Here is an 18,595-nt window from a genome sequence, read left to right as displayed (position 1 = left end):
AATCTATAAATTATCTATCAGCGATCACCTTTAAAGTCGACAATCGAATTATATTTGTATACATTTTGTAACGATTTACAGATTACTGACTTGTCATTTATGTCGCCTTCAGTAAATTTCCATATGTAAAAAGCACACAGAAACGTAGCGAGTATGGGTTCATTTTCTGTATTTGTTCATTGAAACGACCCCAAGGCCTTTGTCAATGCTTACCACAAGTGAGTAGTAGGAATATCATGCGATCTATTTATCTATGTATATATCACTATATACATGATTCTACCCTCCTTCTCCTAGAGGAGACATGCGTGGTCTTCACTCTCTATGGAGTGGGACCTAGTTGGAAACCGAATGACGCAATAGGACGAAAGCACGAAAAAATGGTGAAATTGTGACTTTTCTATGAATTGAACCGATGACTGTGAATCGTATTCAACTGTATGACCACTACGCTACATATATGGAAATTATGGGTGTATTTTAATATATTATTTGCATAGCCAAGAAAGTGTAACAGACGATCTTTACCCCCCCCCCCCTTCGGTAAAATTGTTCATCGGTGGAGTAAAAATATACTGTGATGTTTTTATCCCTGGTAAAGTTTTCCAAGGATAATTTTACCCCCCGGGTTAAAAACATTTGAGGGTATTAGAAACCTGTGACGCCGAGACAGCCAAGTCGGGTTGGAACATGTAGTAGCGACTAACTACAGTCAACTCTAAATGTTGTACATATCGTTTTAAATCGATTTACTACCTAGTATAAGTAATAACTTACCTTATAGACAAAATGTATCATAATAAATTTTGCCATTATATATCAATACATGTACCTAATAGTTTAAATCGTAATTCACTTCTCCCGTGATATCCATACCAGCCTCAAGAACAGGGTTACTCATGTGATGGTGCACTATATTATTTTATTAGTAAATTACTATTTCAGACATTGCATAAATCTATGTGTATTGCATGCGTTGCTATATCGTGTTCGACTGTGATAGTTTCAACTCGGGTCATAAGTTTCTATGACCTGTGGAATAGAACTTAGAAAACTTATTTATATCTGTCCAACAACCCATTCACGTTCGTGTTGAGGGAAGAGCAAACCAATTACTCATTACTAAGGTTGGATTAAGTATAATTACCAACAGTCACTTCGTTTGAAAGAATAAATTAGGGGTGTTGCAGTACCCACAAAATAAACAAATACATTCACTGGTCCACTCAGAATCTATAATATGATAATTTAATTTAAAAACAGTGGGAATATTTAATAATATTATAAGAAAGTACCTAGCACAATATCGTTTTTATTATGAATTGTCTATACCACTTGAATTTAAATATCCAACTAACTTATATCTACTATATCATATTAAAAAACTAAAATAATATATCTTTCAACATTCAAATCTGTTTTGTTTAGAAACAAACAGCTCGTGATAAACAAATTAGTGTGTTGACTTCAAAGAATACTATTACCTATTTTCTATTCTTTCAAGTACAGAAGAAATGTATTAACATTAAATTATTTATCAAATGATAAATTTACTGTACAATCTATTATAATATTATATTCCTTATTGCTATCGAATTGTGTTTAATTTTTTGACATCAGTACAATGGTATTTTTGTACCACAATTATTAACATTGTTGTTATTTATTTATTTTTTTTTTTTGGTACCAGACAATCTTCATTGTTTCCTGGAATAATAGTACTTATAAAACTTGGTTTTAAATAAATCAATAACGAAAGAAATATGAATCTGAAAAATATATTTTAAGTAAGCATTATTCACTCATTAGCAACCTCACTACCATATTATTATATGAAACATAATTTTAATAACTCTCACAATAATACAAATTATCATAGTCATATTATCATTAAACCAATAAAAATATTGATTTTTGATTTTTGTTTGTTATGAACAACTTGTGATAGCAATGTCAGTGGCCACAGAAAAGAACGAATAAGACAATTACTTCAAACCAAGCATGGCGCCAATGCAACTCGAAATAATGACGAACAGTCATCTTTAGATGGCAGCAGGGATAGTGTCCCGACTGTTGTTCTGGCGCTTACAAGAAAGACCATTAGATTAAAACGAACGAATCAAAATAAAAATAAAAATACCAGCTCAAAAAGACAGCGGTCGGACATTTTTCATTAAAGATCCACTAATTGGCACTAAATATTTGTGTTACCTAATTCTTGCGGACATACCTGTAATAAATAGATATTATAAATTAAGAGCTGGACAAATAATTCATTTTTAAATACACAAAAGATGTTTAAATAATATCTAACTACTGCAACTATAATTAAGTGACTATTTAACTCTGAAATATATTTTTTTTTATAACTTACGTACAATAATAATATTATGGTAGAATATTATTATAAATATGATTGTGATTAACTAATTAATATAAAAATGATAATTATTATTATCATTTCCACAACGTCTACTACTATGTTTATTTATTTTTAATTTATTCGACACTGTATATTTAGTTCAACTGATGTACAATATGATATTCATCATCAAACATTGATTTTCATTTTAACGCTCCCCTTCTATAGTTTTATAATATGAATAATTTATTTTATACTTATAAATCGCGATGGTTATAAATATTCCAATTAAAAATGTATATAATGCTTCTAATAATGAAATATTCTCAATTGTTTTCATTTACTACATTGTATTATGTTTTTTGGAGTACTTAAATAATTTAAAATAAATTTATGATAGGTCTATGATAATGTAATTTATTAATATATAATTATGTAATTTATATATATACTTTAAACTAAAATTGATATAAATTATATTCCATCTATTCATTGTTTATGGAATTAAAATGTTAAATTAAATAAACTATACAATTTTTGAACTGAACAACATTAATTTTTATTTAACTCCAGTAGTTTTGGATGTTGAAACTTTTGTTCAAACATCCAATCAAATAATTAGTACATTTTATGTTAAGGTCAAAATTAAGAAACAATGGGGAAAAGTTTTAAAAATATGAATTGTATAGTAAAAAAATATATACATATCAAAATATTCGTAAAAAAAAAGTATTGCCTTACAACACAAAATACCATAATATTACGTTTAATGTATATAATAATAATATGTATGCGATGGATCACCATTCGTTGTCGTGCGATCTATTCGTTTCGCTGTTGACGACTGCGAGTGGTGCGGTGTTGTAATGCGATTGTCAAAGCGTACGTTGTCGCGTTGAACATCATTGGTGGTGCGTATATGAGAAGAAAAACGCAAAACCATATTATAGAGTCCTTATATACTGTCGTTTCACGTCGACGTGGCAATGGAAACGGATGAAGACTTACACCGAGTGCACGGGCTTTTGGAGTTGATGCCGATGGGGAGGGGAGACGATGTTAGACGAAGAGAGAATTCGTAATAGCACGTGTTATTCGCGACCGAAGTTTTCGGGGCGGGTAACCCCGTCGGACACGTGCGACACATCCAGAACGTTCCCATACCGGATGCTTATACTCACCGAATGCATCTTGCAAGACGATAATGGAGTTTGTGGTGTGGCACGGCAGCAGTCATCGTCGGCGCGGCCGCAGTAGTCGTCATCGTCGTCGTCACCGTATGTGAAACATTAAACTCGAAAGCATTAACGGCGAATGCAAAATGTTCTCACGTCCGTGTGCCGAGCGAAAGAGTAAAATATGTACCTAAGTATGTGCGTGCGTGTGAAAGTGTATTTGTGTCACTCGCACCAAAACGCAATCGGACAGCGAGCGTTTTCCCTGGCCATAAATTAGACAGTCGTCATCGTTCTCGCGAACGATTTATACACACAGACATGTATACGCACAAGCCTTACCACAATATATATATTGTTATCGTTATTATAACCACACGACTATTATACCCGCTGCAGCGAGCTCTAAGCGTGCACGAAGAAAAGGTGCCATTATAAATATAAATAAATATATTATATATATAAGTTAAATATTATTGTTGTGTATACACAACGAGGATATGCGAAAATAATAAAATAAAATAAGAAGAAAAGAGAGTCCATAACTTTTGACTATAGTTTAATGCGGGCGTGTTTAACACACCGGAAACGCTATTCAAATCGTTATAAACGGACCGATGTGCGGAAAGAAAAACGAACGAGAGGAGAATTGAATTTTTATTGTACGACGACGTGGACGCCGTGGGTGAATTAAACGCGGTCCGTTTTATTTTATCGTCCGTTTTCCGCTACCGAAGCTTTTGCGGGTCGGCGGCGTCGTCGTTTCGATCGAAACAACATGAAAACGAGATCGTAAACGACGACAAAAGGGAGGTAGATATTATTATTATTATTATACGATTTTATATGCACACATATACGTATAAACAGAACAGCGTGATGGTGTGATGGCAGGACAATTGGTAACGGCCGGTCACATATCGCTCCCGTCTAATGTACCGTGAGTCGCTTCGGTGAAAAAATAAAATAATAATACAATACGAAAATTCAATACGATAATAATGTGCGACTCTTGTGGGTTCTATATAGCGATCTGAAAAGGCAGCGGTTTACCGTCATCGACCGGTGTCCTTTTTAAAAATATTTTTGGACCGTTGCGACAACAAGCGCGATTATGATAATATATCGTAATTTGATCGTTGAACCGTTAAAGCTTATCGCGGTAGTGGTAATAACCATAATAACATATGAACGCATTCACACCGTTCAAACGATTCGTCGTACTATTAGGTCAAAATAAAGCCATTTTTCGGGAATTCATAATTTTGTTTATTCGATAAATATATATTATATGTTATATATTTATATAAGTATTGGCAAAATTAACACATTACCTATTCTGAAGTTCTTGAGACAATATTTATCATTTGAAAAATACAGTGTATCTGCAGGATTGAATGAGATTAAAACAATAAATACATTAATTTATAAAACTATATAAGTAACTCGATTTTATATTTTGCTAACAAAATTTTAGTATCTAATATTATTTTAAAAAGGAGATTAAATGATACTCTGAATCGTTATTTAATTTCAAATAATATTTAGTATCTTATAAATAAACAAAAATCACAATCTATGATACGTACAGTTTTAATAAAACAAACAAATGGTTGTTTTTTAATGTCCATTGGCATCCCTGCAATATATTTCAAGTTTAATATCAGTTTTGGTAAAGAATATAGCAAAGTATGCAGCAGTTGGGTAATTAAAATTTACTTTGGTGTAAATTGCCGCAACGAGAAAGTATCCAAATTAAACGTTCCGAGATTCGAATCACAGACTTAAATGTTAATACGTAGCAGTATAGTGGTGGATGAAGAGGAGATTAAATTAATTGCAAATCGCATGATCATTATTTGAACGGAACTCCCAGGAAATTAAGGGCAGAGCTGCAGGTTTGCAGGTTTTCCGAACATACCGTTAGTACATAGCTAATGACCCGGGCCCAGGAAAATATGATATTATACGTTTACAGGAAAGCGTAGTGTGGTAGGTGCACTGGTGAGGAGAACACGGAGAAAAGGATGGGTCTTAGCTGGCTGTGCTCCTTAATGTTTCCCCTCGACAGAAGATTTACCTTGGCTTTAATACGTAATTTACCGGGAGCTTAACAAAAATATTGCATTCGTTTAAAACAATACTGCTGTTCGGCAATAATGTACGCACGGTATCAGCGACAAAATGTAATTTTTTTGTGATTGAAACCGGAAGTCATACACAATATAATATTATAATAATATATTATTATTAAAGCGTAGTTTAATGTAAAATTTCGATATAAATTTCAAGTATTATAAACTACAAACGATTTTGTTCTGAATTTAAATGTAAAAAACTTTCAATGCACTTTTAATACTCAAACAAAGTTTTTTTTTTTTTTAAATACCACTTTTGTTATCTAATATTCCACTCGGTACCTAACTAAATTATTTTGCATATTTAAATTTCTTAATGAAAGTAGTTTATGAAACATGTATTCTGTCTTATTAGTTTCGAATTCAAATCGATTCTGTTTCTGAATAAATTTAAACGAAATTCTCCATGTAATTGATATACAGTGGGCTATCATTTACTATTACACTTAAAAATTCAACAACTATAGACCACAGTCAACATATTATTGAAAAACAAAAATCACTTTAAAGGAACGAAACTAAATCAAATATAAGTTATAGTCAACCTCACTTTCCTGTAATATACATAAGCTTAAAACTATGTCATTAAACGTAGCCGCAAAAACATCAATTACTGCACAGTGTTTAAATCAAAGGTCGATTGAAAATTAAAAAACAAAAAAAAAATAATAATTTTGTTTAGGTTTTTATTTGTTCATTTTGCGGTAGAAATGAGTGATCGCATAATCAAGCGGGATCCACCGGAAATACGTGAACGGTAGTTTATGCGAAAGATTATTGTATTTATTTTTTTTACGATTACGGCCTTGACCGAAGTCCGTGACCAGTGAACTAATGCGAAGGTATCGATACAAAATCAATTATTGTTCTCGAAATCTGAAAAAGCATCGTCGTGATAAAAAAAACTATATAAGGTGGACAACAATCACGCTTAACAATACTCACGGTCGAGACTGAGCAGGGTTATCGTTGCGGCAAAGCGTCGGGTAATTTTTCCGAAGATTACTTCGACGGTGGCGGGAAATTATTTGAAATCGCGGCTACGACACAAATGGAAAACACGGACGTGCGAGACCTATGACGACGTTATACGCATGTAAGCTACGGTTCGACGGAGCCTTCATTGTGCGGAAAACCCAACAATAGCCGCGATACCTGCGGGGGATTTGAGCCTTTGCAAGATAACTCCGGTTAATTGATTACTGGATGTTGGACCACGTGTAACGATATTGCCGTGGTTGTATCCGGTAGCTACAAATAGCTGAAAAGACATAGCAATTGCATTAGGTATTAACATAATAATCGTTTTGTTATCGCTGGCTCAAATGCACTTAACTCCGGCGGATCGATAGAGGGTATCTTGTTATTTTTCTTTCTGGACGTGACCGGTGCTCAGAAGACCCGCGAACTGTACGGTGATTCATTTTAAATCGATTATCATACGATAATATCTGTCCTCGTATTTCCCGTCTTACGATCTGGGATTAAAATATCTACAAATATAACGGTTCAGTCGGTGTATACGTCTTGCGTTTATCTACAACATATATTATTATTGGATTCGAGCAATGTTCAGGATAACCTACAATAACGTTATAGTTATGTACCTAAGTATAATACTAATACGATTTCTTTAAGACAGGCTATATTAATTCCTTTGGATTGTGTTAAGTAAAATATTTGATCGATTCGAGGTGAGTTGAGATTATTCTTAATATGTTGAACCATAATATTATAGTACATTACTACAATTAATTAAACAATTATTATTGATATTTTTTTTTGATCTATGAACTACCGATTTCAGTACGGAAAATTGAATTATTGCTAAATAATAAGAATTAATAAATATTTGATTTAAAACATTTATTGTTAAATTCCAATTGTAATAATTATTTTATGATGAAAACGTTATTAATTATAATTTAATATAGTATAAATTATTTACAATGTATGTATATAGAAATTTTATTGATTTTACATAACCGATCCCATCGCGCATACACTATACATTACCATTTGGATTACTGGATACATTATGTTATTAGAATACCTAAACATACAATTTTACTCCCATTACACGATAATAATAAATAATAAATAGCACCATAAAATATACAATTTTAGTCAAAATTATATAACTAAAATAACTTTTAAGTGAATATGAGCATTCTCTTTGTTTTTATCTCTCCAGCCCACATGCAACATAGATAAAACTGGTTCATAAAAAATATTTTTTTATATGTTTTTGCGTAATTTTAGATTAAAATCATTCATTAAAAAATGTATGGAGAATACTATTTATGGGGATATGGTACCTATATCGATTTATCTCAAAACAATTAAATATCCATTTAAATGTACAAACAATTATTTTTATTTTTAAAATCAAATAATAATAAAATATAAAACTGATATTATGTCAAACATTCAGAAATATTATCCTCTATAGTTCTCTTAATCTTTGATTTTGCTCGAAAATCATAAAAAAAAAACCGTTTTACGCGAATGTGCTTTATCAATAATATTATTGTGCTTTATTATGAGAGAGAAAACTTATATTGCGCTGAAATCATCTTAAGCATCATCTTTAATAATGGTTGAAACATGAGTGTATGTTTTACAGTATAATTATACAATTAATAATAACAATCTTCGAACAATATGCATAAATACATAATACCTATGAACCTACCTATTATTTTATAATTTATACAGATAATATCATTTAAAATAAACAATGACAAACGCGAGGCATATAAAACAAATTACAATTTAAATAATTATAGAAAATCATGAGTCATGACTATAATATAATAATTGAAGAAATATGATTTAATACAATATTTCAGTTTATCGAGTATCAGACAATCCCTATCGTGACGAATAGCAATTTAATACCAATTAAATATATTAAGATAGGGACGTATAATGCATAATAATATATTATTATTTAGGTATAGGTCACGTAATAATAAATTACGATTATACTGTAACAAATCATAGGATATCATTATTCACGTCTTGTGTTTAAGTATGCATGAGTCAAACTATTATCTCGTAAAATGTTGCAATGTAAATGAAAAATTACAATGACCGGTTAATGTTATAAAAAAATTAAAACATTCAATTTCGTATTAAGTAAACGTGTTAACAGGCGTCATGTATAGGCAATATTGCTACATTCATGTAAAGATATTTTCACCACAATAACTGTTATTTTTTAAACTTTTTATTTTTTCATTTCATTTTATTACTGTTTATTATTTTTATTATACTTTCTATGATCTTTATTTAAATGTAATAATTTTAAAATTTTCAACGTACTATAGGATTTTTTATTACACTTTATGTATAATATTAATTCTAACGTCAATTTTTTTTTTTTATATTAATATTTATAATTTATTAATGATTATACATGAACAATAATGAGTTAACTTGGATACTTTATTTGTGATCACAAATTAGTTTCCATTAATTTTTTTCAATTTCAATGCAGTATTTAATTTCAACTGATATAATGCTTCTATTATACTATAATAATTATAGTATAATATTATAGGTACCTATGTAGTTTTTAAATAAAAGTATTCCTATTACCCTGACAGCAAACCAGAAATGGTAAGTTCGTATTATTGAATTGTATGGACATCTTATATATTGAAAAAAAGTCTATCGGTCTAGACTTTCGTTGTCACAGGGAAATATTACTCGTGGCAATAACATTATTGATTCTATAAAAAAAAAAATATTATTTTACTAGACAGCCATAATAATATTATATTGTTATATTGTCATTAAATTAATTAAATATATCAACTGTAATTTAAGGTGTCTTACATAGTATTTTATACTATTATTTAATTAATATATATTAATGTAAATAAAATTAAACCGTAATATATTGCATTTTGTTATTTGTACTATAACATTATTTTATTAAAAATAAAAACAAGGTAACTCTGAATTTATGATATTTATTTGTTGTTCACAAAGACATTTTGAATCCTTTCTATAAAAATGAAAACCAATAACAATAACTTGAATCAAATTATATAGTAATTATATCAATATTAAACAATGATTAATGCTGTGGAAAATGTTATAATATAAATTACAATAACAAGTAATCATCGAGGTTATTTAATTAAAATAAATGCATATATAAATACGTCCTTATGAGAAAATAATATATTGCAATAGTATATATGTGATCAGTTTTAAGAGTCATTATATATTTTACACGTAACATACATTGTAGTAGAATAAAATAAATTTTATAAAAATAAAGGGCGGATGGTAGATATGTAGTATAAGTTGTATAAATGTAATGGTATGGAATATGGAATTTAGAATGGTGAGAATGGTTTTTTTGTATTGGAAACCAGTTCGATAAAATATTAGAATATTAGAACAAGAATATAATTAATTGGGGTATACTTGTAAATTATTTTATTCCACAACAAGGTTTTATAGTTGTCTGTGATGGGGGATGTAATCTTACTTTGACTTAAGTACTAATAGATATAGAGTCACTTACCTTGACGACGTGCTTGTTAATCTCGATGTACTTGGAGAGGTTCTTTTATCGTTCGTGGTTCGATGCGCGTTATTATTGCAATATGTTTTAGTTAACCAAATATGGTTCACTTCTAAAATTATGTTTGTGGTCTTATGTGATTTGAGAATTATGCGATGATATTATTGTATGTATCTATACCGAGATTTATATATGTTTTATTTTAATCAGTTTGTTTTTTACTCAACACCTCAGTGTTTGCTTGAAATGACTCGTCTTTATTTGAAATACACAATATAACAGTATTTAATTAGTAAGAACACTTATGCAATGTCTAATAATCCTGGATACGAATCTCAGGATGTCTATTGAGTGTATGAGATTATAATGTATTTAGAACACAGGTATCTCAAAGAACTCCCTCACTTACGTATTCTTTCGAACAGTATCGAGTGATAACTTCTATTAACACTGTATTGCAACTATATTATAAGTTCAACACTCAGGATTTCAATTGATTATGTGTCTTTCCTTACCATATGTTTATAATACAGATACTTCAAAGAGTTCCCTCACTTACGTGTTATAGTATCGAGCGATACACTCTATTAGTATCGTATTACAAATATATTATAAATCAGACACACAGGATAGGTTAATTCTTGGATTGTTCTTTGAAAGGAAATGACAAAATAAGATATTGTGTATATCACAGAAAGATTTCGTTTAGGTATAGTAGAAATAATGAAACAATTTGTTTTGTTTTAAATTACCATAAAATGTGAATTTCGAACCAATAAGACCATACATGATATTTTGAAAAGTTAATGTAATAATCAAATCTGGGCTTTTGAGCGTGTAATAAAAATATGATAGAAGTTTACGTAATTGGAAAAATAGAGCTAAACTTCGTGTCTTCGATTTCGTTCGCTTCTGATGATGATCTCGTGTGCTCTGGGCAGAGAAGCATCGTGCCCGTAGAGGTACACACTGCTCTGCTTGTGGAGATGGACTGGAGTGTGGTCTGGCGTGCTGCGTCGTTTTTATATGACCGGTTTCGTCCCCTCTTAGATTATTGGTACGCAGCATCCAGTGTGCTGGCCGCCTGGCGCTGTGGTTCAGGCATTGTGCGTCTTCCGTGATTGTAATTAAACTTGCGTATTGATTATTGCCGAATAATTATTGTTGTACCTATATTATTGTTGAGGTAAGCACACATTATTGTGCTTTATTGTGCTTGTCATTTATTATGATAGATGTATAACTTTTATACTTGGTTTGTTTGTTGATGAGTGATTGCTTCTGACGATTCATTGGTCGATATGGGCTCGCTTGAATGGTGCTTGATGCAAGATTCGTGTTCTTGTGTGCAATGCATATGGTGTATGAAGTAATTATAAGTCATTAAGCTTGCAGTTTGACATTCTTGATTCTTTGCACTTGGTTCGTGTGCTTATTTTCTTCTTTCTACCGTTGGCATCCGTGTATTAATTTTATTGCGTTTTGTATTTAATGCCGGGTGCTGGCTAGATATTTAGATTTGAATGTGTGTGTTGTCTTAATGGTCTTGTTGTTATATAGGTACGATTGCATCATCTGGTGTATGCTCGTATCAATCCTTTGATATTGTCGGTGAGATGGTGTCTATAATGTAATTAGTTTTTATTACTTTGTAATTATTACTTTCGGCGGATGCCCGGTACCACAATCGTTGTTTTTTATATGTTTAATTTTGACGGTCTTAATAATTTTCTTAGTCTGATAATATTGTATGTTCCCCTATGTGGAAATCATTAATTCGTTGGTGGCCGTGCATTAGATATTGCGTTCTGGTAATCTGCTCCCGTGAATGATTATTGCTCTTGGGTGTTATCTTTTGATGTGCTGCGGTATGATGCAATGGCATTACTTCTGGGTGTCTGAGTTTATAATGATTTAAGTTAAGTAAATAATTTATTTTATAATTTTCCATACCAATGTATGATCGTTATTGCTTCCAAATCATTTTATGTATTTATTAATATAATAGGTAGAAATATAATATATTACAACATAAAAAAAATCAATCCAACATTATATAAAACAAAAGGTTTTTGTATCAGATGCACAATTAATTATAAATATTGATGGTTTATAAGTTAAAAACGAAGAATGTATAATATTACAATATGATGTATACAATATATATTTAGTAATTAAAATAATTATTATATTATATTTTCTTAATTAATTTACTTGTGGCATAAAATATTATCGAATTGACTAACAAATCTAATTACCACTAAATGTTAAAATGTCTAAAGTAATCCGTATAATTATAACTGTTCCCTAATTAAAAAAAAAAAACCATAAGTTTTGTCTTTTATTTGTGTTTTAAATATCAATAGTAAATTAAATAGAGACTTCTAATGATAAGTATAGTTATACTAATATGTGCATTTTTAAAAAATCTTTCCGGCTTCCGTTTAAACTGTTACAAAAACGATAATAATTGACTGTATTAAATAAAACAAGCATGCATTCATTGCGCAATTAATTTGGTTCACTAATATTATGTTCAGTTTAAATACATTAACTAAAAGACTATAGAAAATAATATACTTATATACTTATATCAAACTCCAAACAAATCTTTTAAATGGAGACTATTATATATTAAATATTAAAATATATATTAATATACATGCTTATATTCGTTGGCAAAGAATCATAAAAAAAACAATGATACAACCGACACATAATACGGACGAATGATTTGGTTTTATAATAATATAATAAATATTATTAAAATAATATATTGTTTATAATATATAATATCATATAGTTTTCTACCAGAAACCCCTCCAAATATACAGATTGGTGCATTTCTTCAGTTTTAAAACGTCATGAACGACACTAAAAATTCCTTAAACAAAATCCAAAAACACGCACATACATTCACATAATCGTACACCTATTATTATATACATCGCTCCACTAAGAATCCAAAATTAGTGAGGCTTTAATGACATTAAAAGTGGGTCATATATAAATTGTAGGTCGACATTTGATGAAAAGGTATTGTTCGCAGATCATTGACAATTTCTAGTGGTGATTCTACGAATGAAATACATTTTATTTTCCCTTAAACTTGCTAAAAGGTAAGTACCATCAATATTATTTTTCAATTCTATAGTTGTTCGATGTATAAGTGAATATTATGTCTGCATTGGGCACAACTCTCATCTAGCATGTCCATCTGTATACGGCCTATAGAAATTATTATTACAACCACAGAATAAATGACACGTCAGTCAATACAACACTAGGCCCAAAAATAGATCTGGCTTGTTGTTAATTAAATTCAATTATTTTTCCGTTTCTACTAATGTTTCTGTGGTTCGTTATCCCATCGCCGCGCCCCACACTAGTTCCAACTTTTTTCGTTGGTATATACCACAGTGAAATATAATATACCTCAATCTTCCATTATCGTTTCGTAGTTCTTGAACTTGTGGCTCTGCCAAAAACTTAACATTTCGCCTGCACAACAAAATAGTGCACCAAAAATAGAGTATTAAATATTAATAATATAACGTCATTATATGCATTTTACTATAAAGCTTCAACGTGTATAAATTATACATTAAAATTGTACACTTCAAAACGATGCTTGTGTGCTTTGAATTAAAATCAACAGTGATCCCCAACATTTGCCTTAAAATAATTATGTGAATTACCTATATTATACATGGTTAATTAACTATTCACAAAATTCTGATGCATAATAAATTCCAAAATTTAAATTAAATTTAGGTTTGAATATTTCCATACTACTCTAAAACTCTATATCCACAACGCAGAGATTAAACTTTTTATGTTGACGTATATCTAAAATATATTAAATATTTAAACTCATTTCCACAGTAAATTAAATTGTATCTATCCGTTATGAGGTTAGTGTATAATATGAATGATTTTCGTTCGTAAACCTGATTCAGATAAAAACCCAAGTAAAGTAAATCGTATATGTTTTTTATCAGCATTGCCAAAGGAGAAAACAAATCGTTTTCAATCATTTGTCTAAAATCGTTAACCTTTTTTTCAATTTGTCGAAAATCTTCAATTGTGCAATCAAAGTCTGCGTTGGGCTTATAGGCTTAACCTAACAAAGATGTTTTTGACCGAGAAATTCGGTAAATGTACATAATATATTTCGTTGGTATCTTATAAAAATTGAAACATTTTAGATTTGTAAACAACATAAAGCCAATATATTATATGTCTGGTAAATAAGCTTGGCGGAATATAAAATGTATTTTGGCTTAAACTAGGTTTTGAAAAACATGATTTTATTCTTTGATTTAGCTTAAATTTTTTGTATTCTTTGCGTTGAGAATTTAAAATAAAAACAATACATTTATAATTATTTTTCTTGCTGACGTGTGTGTGAATATCTACCAAACTTTTCTAGACAAATAATAAACCAAAATGTATATTTATATTTGAATGCTCGAGCCGTTGGATGTATTGTTATATATTAAATATTTTTTCCAACTAGCATATTTAAAATCATTAGTTTTATCAATATATCCATGGTACTCACTAAATTGTATGTATTCACCTCAACTATATTTACTTTATGAATATATATATATAAAAAATCTCTACTACAAAAGTCTTAATACCATAATATATTATATTATTCTGTGTAAAAGGTCTTCAGCTAATACATTTTTTAATTTCTCTTAAGTCCAAATGCAAATAATTTTACCTTAGAAATAGTATGTTATGATAGAGATAATATTTTTATACATTAGTTATATATTACGTGTCATGACCTTTCTATTATGTAAGAAAGACCAGCATACAAACCAATTGGCAAATCACAGATATTTTGATTGGTTAAAAAATTGCACTTGTTATATTTTGTATGTACAGTTTAAATTTTGTAGTTATATAAATATTTTTGATAAAATGAATAGTCTAATATCAAACATCTTCTTGAACCATTAACTTACTTTATTTAATTTATTTTTTAATTAGATATACGATAGTGAAACGCTCAGTCACTTGCACATCAAACTATAATACGCAATAATATAACACAATATACGCTGTGATCTAATTTATATATACCTAAAACATTCAAGCGAGTGACTTACAACTTTATCGGTTGTTTAATAAAAGCACTTTGTTTGACGTAAGTAATTTATTCTATTGTGGGATTTGAATCAGACAGTTTACGTTGTTCCATACATAATTTAATAAGTTCAACGTAAAATAATGTAGAATTAAAATAAACACTGAATTCGATTTTTTAGCTCATATATTACCAGCATTATATTTAAAAATCCTTACTACGCCAATAAATTTTTTGAAGTCGTAAATTATCTACATAAGAATATTTTTCATTCCTTTAAATGAACATTTTTTATTTTTATTTTAAGAATAATAGAATCTAAATGGATTTTTAGCAATTTATTACTGTTATATCTTTATGTTGTCATCTTGAGAAAGTATAATGTACAATTGAGTTAAAAAAAAATGTCTACTGATATACGAGAAGTAATTTTTTTAAGGTGTTAGATAAAAATATTTGATAACTGTAGAGTTTTTACTTCATTCACCAAAGTTGACAGTTTTTTTTCCTCTTTTCATTGTCCCGGGGGTAGGTACACGTCAGTGTTGTTGCCTTTGATCGACGAAATCGAATTACAAATGATCTAACAACTGTTCCTATATATGATTATTCTGGTAGTTATCGTGAGAGGAAATAGACACTCCGACGATTCACGCATTCGTTAGTGTTAAAATATTGAATTGAAATACAAAATTGGCAGTTGAAAGATAACATTGTGTTAAATAGAAAAATTATAAATTGTCACACATGTCAAAAGTCTACACCAATGTAATTATATTTCCCACAATTCAACGGAAATTGAATTCAAAAAATATATAATAGTTCAATTGTGTGAGAGCACAGTAGGTAACAATAATAAATAATAACGAACTAAAATTGGCTCAAATGTTACATAATATTATACACTTATGTATAAAAGTGATTTATTCTTCTATATTAAGTATAACGATTAATACATTTTGCTCGTATAGAATAATGATATTGAGCAGCGATTTGAATTAAATAAAATTCATGCATTTCTAAAAGTTGTGTTCTATTATATAGTATGATAACCATTTATACGTGGCTACTTTAAAATTGAATGATGCATATTATTATTAATATTAATACTATCAAAATAATTGTCAAAGAAAACCTACAGATACACTAAAATTTTAATTTATCAACATACACGTTTAATTTTCAAGCAACACAATATTATTCTTTAAATTATCGAGCATAGAGTATAGGTAGATGCATCTTACATTTTGAAACAAAAGTATTGTAGATTACCAATGTGATAACCTTATTTCCGGTTTCAGCACCTGACTTTCAATACAACAGTCTTTATCATTGAATCACATTGTATTGTTCACCAACATTGTGATTCTGATTGTAGATGACATTTTTTATTCTAGCGGAGCGATGAATGTATTGTATTACTATGATGTGTGTTATTAAACAATTTTTTTAAAAATATTTTTGTCTATTATTATAGATTTTTTTTAGTTATTTTATGTTCAAATTTAGGCAAAATTAGATATTTAAACAATAAAAAATGATTTTAGTTGTGTGTTATATTTAAAAAAATATTAATCGTGGTTACTTGAAAATACTCCTATAATATATTATTATATACAAATATGATAATAAGAAAATTATAATAATTGAATTCAACTTAACCGGCAACCGTATTAATAATAACAATATAAATATTATATAAAATATCTTAAGCTGAAAAATCGTTTCCACTTAGAATCATTTTTCGTATACAATAATAATATTGTATCATTGAATTCAAATTAATTAACACTATCCATTACAGTCAACCACTTGTAACCTACTGTACATTAGAGCGACATCCACTTACCCGATTTTTTGAATTGTTTGCGTAATTCCTTAAAGTTGATTTATTATTTTATTTTAGTTTCAATCGTTTCAGATTATATTATTCGTAGTTATATTTCAATAGAATACATTATTATTTGTGTCAAAAACAAATACCATTTATATATTTAGATTTAATTAACTGTTAAGGTATTACGAGTACATCAATATGTAAATTACCATCGGTGATTCGAATTCAGAATAACTATCACACAAAGTTCAAACATTTAATAACAATAAACTATTCACGAATCATAATATATTATTCATCAGCCATAGACACCTAAATTAATCGAATGTTAACGTCAACACGAATATTTTTCATACAAAGCAGGTTTTAATGTACAAAAATTAATACAATTTTTTTTTAATTTTGAGAGAAAATAACGTTAGTAATATAATGTATTATTATATAGGTTAATAGCATATTGAAAAAAAACAACGAAAATTATGATTTCGAAAATCAGTGAATGGTATAAAGTTGAAGCGTAAACGTTTTGTCAGTAGTTATGACATATTATGATAGTAAAAAAAAACCCATCTCGTTTAACCCTGAGCTTTGTTTAAAAATTAATTAAAAATATTAAAGACAATACACCGTAATAATTATTCTGTAACAATAAACCATCTGTTTATTGGAAAAAAAAATATATACTTATAATTACATTATATTATATACCTCCTGTGTACATAATATACGGATATTATATTAATAATATAATATTATTCGTTAATTTTTAAAACCATGATACTATTATACGTCATCATTACACGTTGTGCTTTATTGGGCGTCGGAGTAATATTGTCTGTTGTACGAAAGAAAAATAACGCCAATGGTCGTGGTCATAATATAATGTATTAATGTTGTCAGTTTTGACGGCTGAGTTGTTTTTGTCAGGGCTTTGAGGTTGGGGTGGGTTCGTGACGGCTGTGCAGGAAGAAGAATGGTTTTGCACGTCAACGATACCCGCGAGATGCGCGTAAAACCCGCGACCGCAACCGTGTTAATGAAACGTGACCGAACAACAACGGTCGTCGATGGTTGTGGACGTGGTGGCGGCAGTGGCGGCAGTGGCGGCGAGGTGGCTTATGGCGGGGGTAGCGGGGGTGGAGGTAAAGTGTGTGCGTCCCGGCACCGGCACGGCGACCCCGTCCATTATTTGTCATCATTATTGTAGTTTCCGGTAAACGAATTTAAGGCCCCCGTCCTCGTGTAGGGGTCACAAATCTATTCGCGGGAGCAAATTGATTTCACGGGTCAGCGGTATATTATATTATGATATTCCCTACAGGGCTCGCCAGCAGTCCGCGGGCATACTTGGATGCTTCCCCCCCCCCCGACCCCGCTGCATAACGCTCGCCGCTCGCCGACTATTCATCCCACGGGCGTTTGTCCGGTCGGTAGTCGGA

The 18,595-nt window shown here is 29.9% G+C and overlaps 1 protein-coding gene and 1 long non-coding RNA gene across 5 annotated transcripts in view; one reads left to right on the top strand and one right to left on the bottom strand.

Moving 5' to 3' along the window:
• LOC100168952 (neuroligin-4, X-linked-like) overlaps positions 1 to 18,595 on the top strand; it is a 365,515-nt gene that overhangs the window by 184,541 nt on the left and 162,379 nt on the right. The window lies entirely within an intron of this gene.
• On the bottom strand, positions 2,892 to 12,264 carry LOC100572514. 2 transcript variants are annotated; one of them, XR_003839611.1, is made up of 3 exons: positions 10,971 to 12,264; positions 10,219 to 10,392; positions 2,892 to 7,212 (listed from the first exon to the last, which is right to left on the bottom strand). It is a non-coding gene; the product is annotated as an uncharacterized LOC100572514 (long non-coding RNA). The 2 variants fall into 2 exon arrangements; XR_119240.4 differs by having other exon boundaries at positions 2,892 to 6,551; positions 6,621 to 7,212; positions 10,219 to 11,037.

Source organism: Acyrthosiphon pisum, chromosome A2 (assembly GCF_005508785.2).
Source record: "Acyrthosiphon pisum isolate AL4f chromosome A2, pea_aphid_22Mar2018_4r6ur, whole genome shotgun sequence".
NCBI classification, from domain to species: domain Eukaryota; kingdom Metazoa; phylum Arthropoda; class Insecta; order Hemiptera; family Aphididae; genus Acyrthosiphon; species Acyrthosiphon pisum.
Note: the sequence above shows the minus strand (reverse complement) of the source record. Positions and strands in the feature narration are given on the sequence as shown.